The 15,478-nt window shown below is 41.4% G+C and overlaps 1 protein-coding gene and 1 pseudogene across 2 annotated transcripts in view; one reads left to right on the forward strand and one right to left on the reverse strand.

Annotated features, from left to right (window-relative positions):
- On the reverse strand, nt 1–7,151 carry LOC140626325 (large ribosomal subunit protein uL23 pseudogene; annotated as a pseudogene).
- The window catches only part of ZNF322 (zinc finger protein 322), a 22,484-nt gene continuing 13,868 nt past the window's right edge, over nt 6,863–15,478 (forward strand). For both annotated transcript variants that reach the window (XM_072814035.1, XM_072814036.1), the window contains exons 1-2: nt 6,863–7,175; nt 8,032–8,117. The gene's annotated coding sequence lies outside the window, so the exon portion shown is untranslated. The remainder of the gene's footprint in view (nt 7,176–8,031; nt 8,118–15,478) is intronic.

Consider the following 15,478-nt stretch of genomic DNA (forward strand, 5'->3'; position numbering starts at 1 on the left):
TCCCTATGTACTGGACCCCGCATACTACTAGCTTTATTTCTTGTTGCTTCCCTAAGCTGATTCTCTCTAGTTTTTTGAGGTTTTGTTGTTGTTGTTTTAACCTCTCTTATCCCTCTTACTCAGTGGATATCCCTCTTCATCCTCCCTTGCTGTAAGGGAATTAAGTCTTATTCTGCTGTCCATTTTCTTAATTATAGGAGGTTCTATTCCTATGGAAGAAGACATATATATTACACGTCAGGGGTTGGGCATACAAGAGTCACACTGAAAATAAAAATAGACCATTTAATAGAATCCAGTATTTCCAACATTTACTTAACAAAACAACCATTTTCCCCCTCCTTCCCATCCCCCACCCTGGCCCCATGTAATGTCCATATGCATCTTCTTCTATAGGAATGGAACTTACATGTAGGTGTGGCTATGTGACTAAGGTCTGGCCAAGGAGATGAGGGCGGGCTGCCTGAGCTGTGGCTTCTTGGAGACTTCTTTTAATAAGAGCTGGCCCACAACCCTTCACCTTTTCTTGTCTCTTCCTCCATGTTTCTATCTAAAATCTGAATGTGACGACTAGAAATCTACCTACCGGACAAGGGATGATGGAATATAAGTTGGAAGGAACTGGGACCCCTGAAGACTTTGTAGAGCAAAGCCAGAGCAAGTCACAGACTGAATACCTCCTGTTGTAAAGTTCCCTTAGATCCGTCCAAGCAGAAAACCCCTTCCTTCAGTGCTCTTACTGCACTTTGCACTGATCTTTCCTCCAACGCATAGCTTATTGAATTAAACTTGTCTCTTATACATAGAGATTTCCCAAATCAAAGTCCATTCTGTGGATGGACTGTATCGAGGTGAACCTGAGTGAATACTGTATCGAGGAAGAACCTGAGTCCAAGTTTTTGTTGAGTGGAAAAGAAAGTCACAACTGCTTGGTGTTACCTGCCTAAATATGGCAAGGAGACTAATAGTTTGCCACCTGAGTGAGGCATGCATCTATTTCATTTTAAAATATGATTTCTAGGGCAGCCTGGGTGGCTCAGTGGTTTAGCACCACCTTCAGCCCAGGGCGTGATCCTGGAGACCTGGGATGGAGTCCCATGTCAGGCTCCTTGTATGAAGCCTGCTTCTCCCTCTGCCTGTATCTCTGCCTGTGTGTGTGCGCACGTGTGTGTGTGTGTCTGTGTGTGTGTGTCTATGAATAAATAAATAAAATCTTTAAAAAAATAAAATATGATTTCTAAAGAGTAAGGAACCAGTCTCTTATTTTCTGTCTCTAGTGCCCAACTAGATTATAGAGTAGAATGTAAACTGCATGACTTTTAAAGATAAAATGAGACTCCTAAATTAATGCTCTCAGCAAGGAGCAGCAGGGCCACCAAGCCACCTGGGGCAGAAGCAGCTGGATCTCCAAGGCCTGAACACCAGCCACAAATAGCACTCCACAGGCCAGCTGGGAGTGGGAGCTGTGGCCAGTGAGGCACCCACAGAACAAGCAGCAATGGAGATAGTGGTCACTGGGCCCAGGAGGTGGCCCTGGACAGCAGCTCTCTTCTCCTGGTGACCAGTGGAAGACTTTCCAGGAGCTGTCAGGCACTACCCTGCCAGTGGGCCACTGAGCTGCTGCAGGATGCCTTGGGATAACACTCAGGAGGCTGCCAATGCAGAGCAGGACACTTTAACATTTGGGTCTCAGCAGACTTGTACCTTTCTTTTTTTTTATGGTGAAAAAATTTATATTTAAATTTATAGCCGGCTAGACTCAGTTTAGATGATCCCAATTTTGTTGGCAACATCCAAAGCATCATAGTCAGGACCCAGTCGAACATATGCTTTCTTCTCTCCATCAGGCCTGATCAAGGTGTTAACCTTGGCCACATCAATGTCATAGAGCTTCTTCACAGTCTGTTTGATCTGGTGCTTATTGGCCTTGACATCCACAATGAACACAAGTGTGTTGTTGTCTTCTATTTTCTTCATGGCTGACTCAGTAGTCAGGGGGAACTTGATGATGGCATAGTGATCAAGCTTGTTTCTCCTGGGGGCACTCTTTCAAAGATATTTGGGCTGCCTTCGGAGATGCAGAGTCTTGGGTCGTTGGAATGTAGGTGACATGGATCTTCTTTTTTTGTGACTGTGCACGCCTCTCAGCACCGCTTTCTTAGCTTTCAAAGTGTTTGCTTTGGCTTCGGCTTTGGGAGGGGCAGGGGCTTCCTTCTTTGCCTTCGGTGCCATCTTCCAGACATGTACCTTTCTGATTGCAATTGCAGTATCTGCAAGAAACAGCAGAACAGATACTTCATTGCTCAGGCTTCTCTCACCAAGCTCCTGAAGGGAGCTAAGGGCATAACCACATATACACTCAAAGCACAACAAAGCCTAGCACACTGGCCCATGCCAAATGAACAAGCCTTTTAGAATCTCTAAAAGTAAGAAAGTGTTTTACTTGAGCCCAACTTAGGCCAGCTGCCAGGGAAACACACTGTTCACAGATTAGAAAATATTCTGGAGAATGAACAGTTTTTACAGGGTTATATACTTTTTTACATCTTGTAGGAGCTTAGAAGATCATAGATTAGCACATAGGCAGGAATGAGTTTTATAGCAAAGGAATGCCAGTGGTAGGAACATTGACAGCTCAAAGATAAGTTGATTTTCCTTCAGGCTACTCATTTACAAAGCAGATGTACAACGCATGTGTGGTGGGCCATAAATTAGGCTTTGGGTTTGAACCACATTTAGGTACTCATGCTAACTTAGAAAGAAATTTAAAATGGCTTCCCTTGTGTATGAGGTCTTTCGAGACTTTTTTTCTCATCACACTTCTGTGAGAGCTGTGGCATTCAGAGCTTTTACATATCCTGCTCACACCCTGGAGGTTTTGGAATTGCCACATGCTGCCCGCCTGGAGGAGAGTGGTGTGTGGAGCATGGCCACTGAGGAATTCAATGCCATGGATTGGGAGAGGGCCAGGAAGGAGCACAAATGCATCAAGGCCGTGTCTGAAGAGGGAGCTCATGCTTCTCCTTTCCTAAAAAGTTGTAATGACCGGGGCCAGCAGCTTTGCTGCCCTCACTACACCCCAGTGGTGCTTGTGAATGTGCACCCAGGAAGCTGACTCCACTGGCCAGTGGCCATTGTGATCTCTGTGGTTTGTTCCAGCTACTCATTTCTTTAGGCAGCTCTTTGTCCTCAGATTTGGACATGGGCTAGTTGACATCCATCTTTCTCTTCCCAACTTTTGTGTGACCTAAAATACTTAGTTAAAAATAAATACTTTTAACAGTGAAGCAATTGCTGTGGCTTAACAACAAAAAGATAAAATGAGATCCTCAAATTAATTTGATACCTGTGACAAGCCACTTTGGGGTGTCTGCTCATTTTCCTCTTGCTTGGGTGTTCCTCAGTGAGAAAATCTGAGCTGCCCTAGGAAATCAAAACATGAAGGACAGCGATGCTATCCTCTTGGAATTGTTGAACCAGCAAGATGGTGATTTTTTTAAAATGTGCTGTTGGTTGTTGACTTTGGAGTACATCAAACAGAAGACACCTTTGTGAGACTATAACTCTGCTGAATCAGGGTTTTAGTGAATGACTAATATAACAAATTGGATGCCTGATGAGTAAGGTACCTGTGGCTAGTTAGGATTCCTCCCTCCAAATCCTAAAAGTGTTTCTGAACAAGCCCCGAGCAGTGCAGATGTATTTTCCTTCCTCTGATCTCAGACTCTTTCTCGGTTAAAGGATTGATTCCCCTGATATTTTAGAACCTAGCTTCTCCTATCTCCTGAGTGGCCTCAGATACTCCTTTCCCGAATCTCCATCCTCTCCACTGCCATTTTCCCTTTAGCAACATATTCAAATCTCTTTCACCCTGAAGCTGTAGGCCCTACTCCCTCTAGTAGTCCTATGTTCTGCAGTAGAGATGGCCTTTCATCGTTCATTTTTATAACCAAGATTCTGGAAAGAAATGATACAACCTGTGTCCCCTTCTTCCCTTTCCACCATACTGCACGCAAGCTGCCCCTATTAAACACAAAAGACTCCTGGTTATCCTAAATTCCATAGATCCTCTTCAGAGAGAGAGAGTATAAGGTAATGGTAACCAGCACAGACTCAGGAAGCCAGACTGCCAGGGTTTACATCCCCATTCTGCCACGTACCAGCAGCATGATTTTGCACAAAACACTGAACTTCCTGGTACTTCCATTTCCATCATCCCTAGGATGGGGTTTTTGTGAGGATTAAACAGCAAAGGGTTCTTGGATGATTGAGTTAGTAGGTATAAGGAGCTTTATAACATGCCTAGAATATAGGAATTCCCAACTGATCTCTATAACATATGACATTACTGTTGTCAACGTTTTATTCTTTTATTATTATTTTTAAATATTTTATTTATTTGACAGAGAACACAAGCAGGGGAAGCAGTAGGCAGACAGAAAGGGAGAAGCAGGCTCCCCACTGAGTAAAGAGCCCGATATACTGGGATCATGACCCTAGCTGAAAGCCGACACATAACTGACTGAGCCACCCAGGAGCCCCTGTTGTCAAACTTTTAATTGAAACTCTCCTCCCTTGGTTGTCCTGACCTGTTTTTGTTTGTTCATTTTCCTCATAATTTGCTGGCTACTCCTTATTCTTTATCCTTTTCTCCCAGCTTCCTGTTTTGCTTCTGTATTTTAAAGTAAAATCATCTTTCTAAATAACTAATAAAAATAAAACCATTATTTCTAAAGATTTTAAGTTTGAAAATAATTAAGCTATCTCATGAAGAGCTTCCATTAAATTAATGGAAATTAATGGATAAATCCATTAATTGAAATCACATTCAAGTATCTCTTTTTTCCCATCTTTCATTCCAGTCTCATCTCATTGCTTCTGTTCTTTTAAGCTCCACCTCCTATTTCGTCCCTCCCCCCACCCCCACCCCCACCCCAGCCGAGGCTTTTCTGAACTTTTCTCAAATTCTTATGTACTTAAAAAAAAAAATCTTAGGTACTCCTTATCTATGCTCCCAGAATATATTATGGAACTTCTACCTCTGTCATACCACTTATGGCCCCTGCTGTCTCCATGCTAGGATGTGAGCCATTAGAGGAATGGGACTGAGTCTCACTCATCTTTAAATTCCTAAGATCTGGGATCCAGGGGTGGCTCAGCGGTTTGGCGCCTTCCTTTGGCTCAGGGCATGATCCTGGAGTCCCGGGGTTAGGTGGAGCCTGCTGCTCCCTCTGCCTGTGTCTCTACCCCCCTCTCTGTGTGTGTGTGTGTGTCTTTCATGAATAAATAAATAAAATATTTTTAAAAATAAAAAACAAATTCCTAAAATCCAATATAGTCACATGAATTGGCAGTGCTTGAGAAACACCTGTTGAGTGAATGAAACAATAAATAGGATGAGCACTTTGATTGGGCCAATGTCTCTTGAAAGAAAAGGCTGAAGAGTTCAACATGTACTGAATCCTTCCTACATGGAGTGCAGGGATCAGAACCATTTGCTTGATTTTTACTACAGTACTTTCCCAGAATACACTCACCACTATCCAGGTAGCCATACAAATAGAGCGGGTGCAAGCACAGGCTCTGGTATCAGACTGTTCATCTTTCAGCTTCACCAGTGACTAAATGTGTGATCTTGGGCAAGTCACTTAATCTCTGCGTGCACCAGTTCCCTTCTAAGATAAAAATAATAATACATATCAGAATTTGTGTTACAAGCTAATATGATAACACATATAAAGTGTTTAGAACAGTGTCTGGAACACACCACATATATCAATTTAAAAGTTGTTATTTCAAATATTAAGACGACTCTGGATAGATAGAATATTTTGGCCTTAGTTCTCATTAAAAAGGGGCGCCTGGATGACTCCTAGGTTAAGAGACCCACTCTTGATTTCAGCTCAGGTCATGATCTCAGGGTCCTGAGGTCAAGCCCTGTGTTGGGCTCCCCTGTCAGTGCGGAGTTTGCTCAAGAGTCGGTCCCTCTGTCTCTTCCCCTACTTGTACGCTCTCTAAATAAATCTTTAAAAATATATATGAAATTAAAATGAACTGCAGCTCCTCTGGAGAATTCCAGGATTAGAAACATGACTGGCTACTCCTGAAGGCGTGACTGGTAAAACACTGATGTTTTCACCGCTCCCCAGCCCCAGTACTGAGCTCACAATCCAGGTCAGGTCCCTGGCTACCTCCCCCAGCCTTTCCTCCTTTATTTTCTTAGTATTTATCCTCCCTCTTTGCTGTCTGAGGGCCTTTTAAAAACTTTTGTTCCCTGAACAATCGAACAGGGAAAGCAGACCTTCACAGATTTCTCACTGTGCAGGCAATCTTATTTCTGCTCCAACCCAAACAAAAGTGATTGGTCTTCGTTGACTGCAGCCCAGCAGCAGGACCGGGGACCCCCGTGATCCCGGGCGGTCCCATCCTCCGCGCGGCTGCTACCAGCACCCCCGGTAAAGTACTTCCTCCGTTTCGCCAGCCCCATCTCGGGTGGCTGAGCGCTTCCGCCGCGCTCCGGGAGCCTCCATCTCTCCCGGATCCTTCCGGGTGTTCTCAGGGTGGCCCTCGTCTCCGTGACGCTACTTCTGGCTCGAGTCCTCTTTTAATTGCTTTTCAGGAAAGAGCACAGAAGGCAGACACTGGAACAGAAACTACGTCGTTTCTCTTCAAAGCGGTAAGGGAGCCCGCCCTCAACCCAGCACCCCAGGGGTCTCGCAGGCCCGGGGCTGTTGGCCGCCCCGCCCCGAACCACCGGCGGCCCGGAGCGCAGGCGCCCCAGGGCCCCGCCCCCTCACAGAAGCTCATCTCCCATTGGCCCAGAGGCCGGGGGCGGGGCGCCCCAGCCTCCGGAGCAGGGGTGGTCATGTGACTCTAGGGGGCGGGGCTACGCCGGCTGCTTCCCAGCCTGGTTGAAAAGGCTCGCGGATCCGGCCTTGTCGGCCCTTAAAGCGCTCCTTGGGGGGCCTGGCCTCGGCTCCCCTCCCGAGCCGCGCAAAGGAAGCTGCTTCTGGCTCTCGTCGGCTCCCCAGGTTTGCTTTCTTTCTCTTCCCGAAGGTGGGCCCTGGGGTCCGCCGCCGCGAAGCCTGCGGCTGCCGGGAAACCCAAACCCGAGTGTCCGAAGACTAACCGGAAGTGCGGTCCTAGGCGGAGGGGCGGTGCCTGCGGCCGCCGGGGTAAGCCGGGCCGGTGGGGCCTGGGAGGGGCGCGGCCGCGGGGCCCAGGGGCGGGGGCGGAGGCGGAGGCGGGGGGGGGGTCGCGGCCGGACCGGAGACCGACCACCCCACGCCCTCCACCGTCCCTGGGCCCCTGCAGCCGGCTGCCGAGCGGGGTCCGTATCCCCTCCCCCGCCTGGCCCCCGCCCAGACAGCGGACTGAAAGACGGTCAATGAAAAGTTGAAAGAAGAGCAGCTCAGTCCGGTCCTTCCTGGAGAGGATAACAATAAACATTACCGGGCACTTTTCGGAGCGATCTGTATCTCTCCTGTTGGGGAAAAAACCCAAGGACATTGAATGAAGTCCCCCCCCCCCGCCCCGTCTTTTAAGGCGGAGATTAGTTCTGTTGTACTCAAATCTATATGCAGAAGAATACCGTTTTTTAACCATTCATAACTATGTTTGGAGAAGTGTATTATATACACTTACTGGTGTGTCTTGGGATGTATTGTGGTCGAATAATGAATGGGTCCTTGACCTTAGAAGTGGAGATAATGCAAACAAAAAATGAGCAAAAAAATATTTTAGACAAGTAAAACAAGACTCAGAGTTTTCCTAAGAAAGTTAGTCATCATCCAGAAGGATTCTTGATGTTTTGTCTAGGGCTGCTTGGGAAGGAAGTGATGGCTACCAGTGGCAGCTATTTCTTGCAGGAGAAACGGAATGTAAGCAATTGTGGGAAGAGTTAGATGTGATTGAAGGATGTTGACCAGACTGGGGCGTAAATGGGACCAATATTTAGACGTCCAGCTCCAGAAAAATATATAAATTTCACCAAAAAATTATAAATTTCTACATTATTGGTTTTTTCTCTAGGAGAGGGAAGCATTGAGTATTGTGAATACTTACAGACTAGAGACTTTTTGAAGCCAAAGGAAGGCCATCTTCAATCTTTGTTAATGGTAAGTGGCATACCAGACTACATGTTTCTCTATAAATATGGATTTGGGAGCAGGAGGTGGGGGAGGACAAGAAGGATTGGAAGAAGATAACAGGAAAAAGAGATTGATACTTTCTTAGGTCCTGAGATAGTGTTAAAACTGGATCCTATTCTGCCAACTTAAGTGTATTTTCTACTTCTTTCCCACATATGTATTCGCAGTAGGCTTGTAGCAATTGCTTCTTGATTGATTTCCAGCCCAAAAAAGGCAGTATGCCCAATGCTTAGGCAGCTTCCTTAGTTAGAAGATTGAAATTTCAATCATTGCCATGCTACCTAATAGCCATGAGTTCTTGAGTAATTATTTAATTGCCCTACGCATAAGGTTTTCTGTTAAGTGCAAATATTGGTATTAATACCTATTTTACCAAGCTCTTGGGAAGATTAAATGAGATAATCCATGCAGTCAATGAAAGATAAATGATAAATGTATCGCCTCGGGCCTGATACAATAAGCATTATCTGTTTTTTAGATTAATGCCTTATCGACTTTGCTTGTCCCATATATCCTTCAACTGTAAGAATAACCTTGAGCTTTGAAGTTCAATACTCAGATTCTCTGTTTGGACTTCTATTGCATGCCTGCTTATTGTGCACACTCTGACCCTAGCCATGGAAGAGAGAACCAGTCTCCCCCTAGGGTGAGGTAGGATAAACCTCTTGGAGGAGGGCACCCTGAAGCTAGGACACACAGGATATGTTTGAGATTGCCAGATGGACCAGCCAGGACTGCCAGCCTGGCCTGTTGCATTGCTATGGGGGCCCTAAGAATTATGGTGGTCGGTCCTTTTTGTTGCTCTGGTATTTATTCATATTTTTCATTCATTCAACAAATGTGTTCTAGAGTATAGGGATAGTGCAGTGAATGAAATACTAAGTCCTAACCCTAATGAAAGTCTACTAGGAGAGAGAAACAAATGAACAGATATAAAATATGTACCATAAAGTTGGAGAATGAAAAGTGCTGTGAAGAGAAATAAAAGAGAATAAGAGGACATAGCTATTTTATATAAAGTAGTCAGGATGTGCCTCCTTTTGAGGAATTAATTTTCAGGCAGAGACTTGGATCAAAGAAAGAAGCAAGCTACCTGGGGGAAGAATGTCCCAGGCAGAGGGAACAAGTGCAGAAGTTCCAAGATGGTTCGTGAGGGTAAAGATAGTTGGAGGTGCCACATTATGTAGAACAGTGAGAACTGGGTTTTATTCTGAGTGTGATAGGAAATGATAATATCTTGAGCTAGGGAAGTGTCATGGTCTACTTTAAGTTTTGACAAACCAGAGTGTTTTATTTTCTAGGTGCTGGCTTCTAAAAGACTTAGATAGGAATGAGAAAATGATTTTCCTAATTTTTTAATTTTTTTCTTTTTGGTGTCCCACAGTTTATTGGCTACTTAGGATAAATACAATATCCTGGGCTGATAACTTTAGGCAAGACTCTGATTTCATTTACCAGGCTATTGCCAAACTCAGAATCCTTTATTTCCATTCTGCTGTACTTTTGACCTGAGCAGTAATACACATTTTAAAAGACAAAGCTTCCACAAAGTCTCTACTGTCTTCTACTAGCTATTTGTCCATATGCCTGCATATCTTTACTTGGTTTTGATTCTGAATTTTTCTTTTTTCTCCTAATATTTATCCATTACTGTTTTTCTAGCTTTTGCAGAATCTCCATATTCATTGTTAACTGGCTGAGTTATTTTATTACTTATGATTTAGTTAATTTTTAGTGGATTCTGAGCAAAGCTTTACACGAGGCAGATGCAGAGGATGGACTGGATAAAGAGGGTTTTTGTGTGTGTGAAGATGAAATTAAGAAAATAATAGAACCTGTCATTTATTGAGTATCTGTAGAGACATAGGTACTGAGCTGAGTCCTTTCGTGGTGATGTCTGAGTTCTCATGGCAGCTTCTTGAGGCATGTAATGGGATCTTTCCTATTTTATCAAAGGGGAAATTGAAGCTGAAGGAAGTTAAGTAATTTACCCAAGTTCTTGCAGCTACAGAGAAGCATAGTGGGAATTTGAACCAAAATCTGATTCCAGAACTTGAACATTCAGTTTTAACTAGTACAATATATCAACTCTCAGCTCTCATGTTCTTTTAAACAAACTAAAATACCTTCTCATTTTGAAATAATTTCGGACGTAAGAAAAAGTTGCAGAGTAGTACAAAGAATGCTTATGTACCTTTTGTCCATGGTCCTGAATGTTAACATTTTACTGTATTCACTCTATGATTCTATGTGTCTCTATATACACATATATATATATATACATATATATATATATGTTTTCCCTGAACCCTTTAAGACTAGGTTATAGACATAATGATTCTCCTCAAACTATGAGAGTATTAAGCGCTAAAGTCTTATGACATGCTAAGCCCTAAAGTCTTAAGAGAATTAAGCCCTAAAAGTATGTAGTGAATTAACTTCTCTCCTATGCATGTCCAGTGCTCCTAGTTACATGCCATTCTTGAGAGAATTGAAAAAATACTCAAATTGTTTCCTATAGAGCTTCATTCTTTCCTAGAACCCCTAGAGAATGCCTGTCCTAAATACGCAGCAGTTTATTTCCTGAAAACAAGGCTGTTCTCCTTACCATTACAGCTATCAAAGCTAGGAAATTAAAACTCATATAACACTATTATCTTATTCAAGTTGAGTCAATTGTTCCACTAGTGTCCTTTTCAGGAAAGGGAAGAAACCAGTTTTTGTTGCCCAAGATCAGTCCGTCATTCCCCATTTCATTTAATTGTCATGTCTTCTTTATCATGGAATATATGTCCTCAGACCTTGACTTTTTTCTTTTGTTTTTTTTTTTTAAGATCTTATTTATTTATTTATTTGAGAACAAGACGGAGAGAGAGAGAGCAGAAGCAGGGGAAGCGGGAGAGGGAGAAACAGACTCTCCACTGAGCAGGGTGCCCCATGCCCAGGGTTCTATCCCAGGACCCTGAGATTGTGACTTGAGCTGAAGGCAGCTGCTTAACTGACTGAACCACTCAAGTGCCCCATTGGCTTTTTTTTTTTAAGAGGTTAGGTCATGTATTTAGTAGAATTTCCCTCAATTTGGTTTGTCTGATGTTTCCGCATATTTAGGTTATACATTTTTGGCAAGATAGCACAGAGGTGATGTCCTATTCTGTTCTTTACCTTCTGTTGGGTAACTTGGACATCGTGTTACTGGTAATAGTAACTTTGATCATTTGGTTAAGGTGGTATCTTCCAGGTTTCTGTAAGTTTTGGTACTGTGAAGTACTCTTGTCTCATAATTATTAAATATCTAGTAGGGAGATACTTTCAGATTGTATAAATATCCTGATCTCATAAACTTTTCACCCACTAGATTTCTACCTGAAACAATTAAATACTCTAGTTTTGATTGGACATGGTGGTTTTTATTTTTATTTTTATTTATTTTTATTTTTATTTATTTATTTTTTTGACATGGTGGTTTTTAAAATTCCATCATTTCTTCTACATTTACTTATTGACTTTTTTAAAATAAGAAAAACTCCCTTCTCCATTTTCACTTTTTTTGAATCTGTATGGATTCTTATTGTGTTATTAACTTATTACAGTCAGGGGATCCCTGGGTGGCTCAGCGGTTTGGCGCCTGCCTTTGGCCCAGGGCGTGATCCTGGAGTCCCCGGATTGAGTCCCGCATTGGGCTCCCTGCATGGAGCCTGCTTCTCCCTCCTCCTGTGTCTTTGCCTCTCTCTCTCTATGTCTATCATAAAATAAATAAATAAATCTTGGAAAAAAAAAACTTATCATAGTCAATATTTATTTTGATGTTCTGTTTGTTCCAGATTTGTACAGTAGCAGCCCCTTCGGCCTGGCTCCTGGGTCCTTTTGGCATATTGTCACCACTATTTGAGCACTTCTTACCTGGCACAATAAGATGTTCTGGGTTCATCTTATACTTTCTAAGCCCGGGAATCAGCCATTACTCCAGGAGCCCTGATAGCATTAAGTGGAGAATGTGTTTAGAAACCAAGACCTGAGTGTTTAGTATGCACATTACTACTAGGATTTCATTCTTTATATAACCTTTCAGCAGACGTCATTAGAAAAATAAAATAAACACATACTTTGACACATACACACCTTTGTTTTCATATATACTATAAAACCTTGGCCTCATACTGATACTTCTAATTCCATTTAATCACTACAGAGTTCATTCTTGCCTTTGCCTTTTCTATATTTATAATTCCCTTCTCTGAAAGAGGAATCTGTGTGCCATTTTACCCAAAGTATATACTTGTTCAGTTCTAGGGTATACTCTAAGTAATATATCTATACCACAGGAGAGAAAAAAGCCCCACTAATGAGAATTTAGTAATTGTTTATAGTTCTTTTATGTTTAGCTTGAGTTTATATAATCCTAAGACTGTATTAAAGTGCTATTTGAGTTGTTTTTTTCCCTTCTGGGTGTTTAATCATTTGAAAAGCAGACTCATTTGTTTTTGTTTGTATTATATTTTAACATTTCTCTCTTGTCTGTTTTATTGAATGTGTGAAATGTAACAGTTCTAAAAGTAAAAATGTTGAGTGTGTTACAAAAATGTATAGTCCTTGACCTATTGACACTGATGCCATTTGCTGGTCCTTTTAATCCCATTTCACCTACCTTGTGGTGATAAGCACATGCATTAGTTTCTTTAACCTTTTGCAAAGTTCTTTTGGCCTGGGATCCCTGGTGGCTTAGCGGTTTACCACCTGCCTTTGGCCCAGGGCGTGATCCCGGAGTCACGGGATCGAGTCCCACGTCGGGCTCCCGGCGTGGAGCCTGCTTCTCCCTCTGCCTGTGTCTCTGCCTCTCTCTCCTCTCTCTGTGACTATCATGAATAAATAAATAATCTTTAAGAAAAGTTATTTTTGGCCAAATGAAAGGATTTATAGTTGTTTTATTTATTTATTTATTTATTTATTTATTTATTTATTTATTTATTTATTTATTTGAGAGAGCATCAGCAGGGGGAGGGCAGAAGGAGAAAGAGAACCCCCAAGCAGGCTCCAAGGTCATCACAGAGCCCAAACGGGGACTAGGTCCCACAACCCTGAGATCATAACCTGAGCCAAAACCAAGAGGCAAGCTACCCAGGTGCCCACACATACACGTGTATTTTTTTATTTTTACTTCATTCTTATACAAAATGTAGCATGCTTTTTTATACCATTGTTTTTAAAGTTTATGGAATATCCTGAAAATCACTCGACGTCAATTCATAAAGGTTTTCTTCATTCTTTTACAGCTTCATAGTACTCCATTATATGTGCCTATACTGAGTTTGTTCAACCACTTTCTTACGTATGGGTATTTAAGTTGTTTTAAATATATTCAAGTTACAAACATTGCTACGGTGACTAACCTTATGCTTGTATATTTTTATATTGTTGGAGGTGTATCTTCAGAGTCAAGTTCTAGTAATGGAATTCTGAGTCAGATAGAAATGCATATTTAGTTTTATTAGAAATCATAAAATAACCAATACTTTGAAGCATACATGCATTTAGTTTTATTAGTTACATTGTCAAATTCCCCTCCAGAGGTTGTACCAATTGGTGTTACCTCTAGCAACATATGAAAGTGTCTTATTTCCCCACGGTTTTGACAACAAAATGGGTTGTCATACTTTTTAGTGTATGTCAAATTGATTGGGCATTTCCCATACCCTTTTCAATTATTTCATTTTTTAAAAATAGACTTTTTTTAGAGTACTTTGAGGTTCACAGCAAAATTGAGTTGAGTACGTATTGTTGCTGTATGTCCTCTGCCACCCTCCACCCACCGACCCCAGCCTCCCCAGCTATCAACATCTCAGCCCAGAGTGGTACATTTATTGCAATTCTTTTTACGTGCAAAAATGTTTTTATTTTTTTCAAATGGCCAATTTTGTATCATAAGCCAAAAACCTTTCTATACACTGAAATTACCTGTATGTTCAGTATGTGTATGATTTCAGTTTGTAAATTCACATCTTTGATCAGTGTGGAGTTGATTTTGGTATGTGGTATGGGGTATAGATCAATTGTATCAACTTCCATGTGACTATCCTGATGTTCTAATTATTTAATCTAATCGTTTAATCATTTATTTAAAAATGCATTATTTTCCTGGTGATTTGAGACATCATCTTTATTATATACTAAATTTCTGTATATGATTTTCTATTCTATTCCACTTATCTTTTTATGTATTTATGTACCAGAATGACATTTTTTTAAATATAGAGGCTTTATGGTATATTTTAATGTCTCCTGGGATTATCAATCACCTCTCAATCTTTTCATCGTTTCTTAGCTACTCTTGCATGTTGGTTTTTCCAAGTGAATCTGAGTAATAACTAGCTCAGGCATTGTTGATTTTTTTTGTAAAGTCTCAGAAAGTATATACTTTAGGCTTTGGGGGCCATATGGTCTCTGTTCAACTAATTAACTCTGCTTGTGTGAAAGAAGCCATGAGCAATACATTCATGAATAAGTGTTACCTTGTTTCAGGAAAACTTTATAAAAAGACTAGGCTACAGGCCAGAGTTACCTGTGGCCATAGTTTACCCACCTTTGGTCTCGTTCCATGAAGAAGTTTATTATTTTTGTTGGAATTGTATTAGTTTATAAGTCTTTTTAGGAGGAACTAACATCTTCATCATACTGAATTAATCTATCCAAAAAGATATCTTTCCATTTGTTTAAGTGTACTCTTGGGTCTTTCAGTAGTGTTTGAAAGTTTTCCTCTTCTTCATTTTACATAATTATTGTTTAATTTATCTTTAAGTATTTCATATTTTGTTGTACAAAGAGTATTCTCTATCATTGTATACTCTAGTTATTTGTGTACAAAAAAGTGCTGTTCATTTCTGTGTGTATTATATCCTGCTGCCTTGCTGAATTCCTTTGAGTCAGTTTTTTTTTTAGATTTTATTTATGTATTCATTTGAGATAGAGCACAGGAGAGCAGGAGCAGGGGAGCGAAGGGTGAGTGAGAAGCAGACTCCCTGCTGAGCTGGAGGTGGAGCTAGATCCAAGGACCCAGAGATCAAGTCCCAGGCCTAAGGCAGATAGATGCTCAACTGACTGAGCCACCCAGGTATCCCTCCCCTTTGAGTCAATTTTAATGTTGATTCTCTCTAGGGTTTTTGAATTATAACCTATATCTCCAAACAGATATAAATTTATTTCTTTTCTATTATTATACTTCTAATTGATTTTTATTTTCTTATTGCATTAGCTAATACTTCCAAGTTAGTGTTTAGTAACAGAAGAGAGTGATTGTTCTTGACTTGTTCTGATCTTACTGGAAATGACTAGTT

The sequence above is a fragment of the Canis lupus genome, chromosome 37 (assembly GCF_048164855.1).
Source record: "Canis lupus baileyi chromosome 37, mCanLup2.hap1, whole genome shotgun sequence".
In the NCBI taxonomy this organism is placed as follows: domain Eukaryota; kingdom Metazoa; phylum Chordata; class Mammalia; order Carnivora; family Canidae; genus Canis; species Canis lupus.